The sequence below is a fragment of the Cebus imitator genome, unplaced genomic scaffold, assembly GCF_001604975.1.
Source record: "Cebus imitator isolate Cc_AM_T3 unplaced genomic scaffold, Cebus_imitator-1.0 Scaffold92, whole genome shotgun sequence".
Taxonomy (NCBI): Eukaryota; Metazoa; Chordata; class Mammalia; order Primates; family Cebidae; genus Cebus; species Cebus imitator.
Window position 1 is genome coordinate 9,629,950 of NW_016107407.1, and position 2,411 is coordinate 9,632,360.

At 38.5% G+C, this 2,411-nt stretch overlaps 1 protein-coding gene across 4 annotated transcripts in view; it reads right to left on the minus strand.

The window, feature by feature from the left end:
- MYO3A (myosin IIIA) overlaps positions 1 to 2,411 on the minus strand; it is a 239,557-nt gene that overhangs the window by 66,193 nt on the left and 170,953 nt on the right. The gene's annotated exons all lie outside the window — the stretch shown is intronic.

Here is a 2,411-nt window from a genome sequence, read left to right on the forward strand (position 1 = left end):
TTTTTTTAAGATGGAATCTCACTCTGTTACCCAGGCTAGAGTGCAATGGCGCAATCTCGGTTCACTGCAACCTCTGCCTCCCAGGTCCAAGCAATTCTCCTGCCTCAGCTTCCCGAGTAGCTAGGATTACAGGTGCCCACCACCACGCTCAGCTAATTTTTATATTTTTAGTAGAGATGGGGTTTCATCATGTTGGCCAGGCTGGTCTTGAACTCCTGACCTCAAGTGATCTGCCTGCCTTGGCCTTCCAAAGATCACAGGCATGAACCGCTGCGTCCAGCCTGAACTTGTTTTTAAACTGACAGTACCATTTTATCTTTCTCTCCACAGAGCTGCTTGTTCCTTAAAGTCAGAACTGGTTATGCTTAGGGTAGTAATAAAAGGACCCCTAGTCTCCATACTAAATTATGGGCATCTTAAGTTTTCAAGATGTAGGAAAATATGTTGTTAATGAGAAGTAACAAAATTATGTTCCAGACTTTACAGAATATTTAACTAGATATATCTTAAAGTTATACTTCCCCAGCTGAATCTCTCAAGCACATTTATATAACTTTTCAGTCATAATTCCAGACATTTCCATAGTTACTAGACAGCAGAGGGTTATAGAAACAGCCAGTGGATTCAGAACTAAGGACACATAGGTTCATTTCTGGGCTCTGCCACTTAACTAGCCACATAATCCTTTGGAATTTCCACACTCTATAAAAGTCCATTTCTAATCTATTAAGTGGGGCAACAAACCCCATTTCACAAAGTAAAAATATATGGTATATTAACAATGATTTACTATTGAGTATAGTGTAATGTAAGAAGTATACAATAGAAGCAATGAAGTACAGATAATTACTGTAGGGTTGAGGTACGAGCACAGCATAGGTACCTATGATCTACTTATCAAGAGGGGCATGAAGGCTTGTGCCCAGTTTGCTTCTATGACTCTGCCTTCACACTGTCCCCAGCCCAGTGCTGAAGTCTGTCAAAGAGAATACACACGTGGCCTCTGCACTATGACATGCAGCCACGCTTGCATGTGGGGGAGTCACTGCTTCTCAGGTGATAAGCATCCATTCCTGGGTAAGTGTATGAAACAATCACTGACTCAGGTGGAACACTCTGTGCCATTCCCGTGTTTAAATTACAGACCATTTTCATTGTTATTTTAATATATTCTTTAATTCATTAAATATATTCATTGAATACCTAAGGCACTGAGTGACAGAGAAGTTTCAAACGAGCTCCTGGTCCCCCACAGATTTAAAATATAATTTGAGTAATAATGCAAAGTAACATACAATGGATAACTATGATGTATAATGTACTACAATAGTGAAGAGAAAGAAAAATTTCTGGGAACGTCTGCAATGTAGCCAGTGGCAGGTGGGACATTTTGATAAGTCAGAACTTTTAATCACTATGGTAGGGGCCTTATGAAGCTGAAATTTCATTTCAAAGGTGTCGCCAGGAAAAATAAGTGTATATTTTTAAATAAAATGAAATCTAATGCATAAAAATGAGGCATAATAGATGGTCTTAAAGGTGGAGAACCTGAAAGACATTTATCTTATCCAGTATAAGACAATGAAAACAATGACTTGAAGTTTCACAGCTTTTGTATTTGAAGGTAACCTTGGGAGAAATGAGTAGACCTAGAATTATTTTACTGTTAGACACATCAAGCTGACAGCATATTATAGTTTAAATGGCAACTGCAAAGTTCAAAACGACTTTTGTTTTATATAGAAAGTACATGAGGTTAAGGTCTAAACTAATGCATTCGTCATTTCTATTTGCCTGTGTCAAAATCCACTGACTGTTTTTGTGGCGGGTCATACAGAGCAGAGATGAGTGGCGTGGAAAACAATGGGCTCCCCTTCAAGACACTTGTTAGTATTAGGGACTTCAGGTAAACCAAGGAAGAAAAAAAGGCAATTACTCGGAATTTACAAAATACAGCAAAATTATAATGCCTAAAATAATTATGTATTTTATAGCAGTTATGATCCCAAAATGCTTAGTTGTTTTCAAGCATATGTGGAGAAACAAAGCTCCTATCTCTTCAGAAAGTCCTCTGCTCTGCCCTCCCTGTACATTAAAAACACATTTAAAGCAGAAGGTGAGCAGAGTTATTAACTGTATAAAAGCTGAAGTACTTAGCCAAATAATTTCCACTCTCTTCAGACTGTCTGAGTTCCCTTCTGAAAACAGATGAATAATCATTTTATATATATTTTCTTCAAGAAAATCAGAAGACTTAGATATTAGGAAATCCCACACCTGGGTAAAGTTCTCCCTTGTTTTTCCTTCCTTCCTTCCTTCCTTCCTTCCTTCCTTCCTTCCTTCCTTCCTTCCTTCCTTCCCTCCTACCCTTCCTTCCTTCCTTCCTTCCTTCCTTCCTTCCTTCCTTCCTT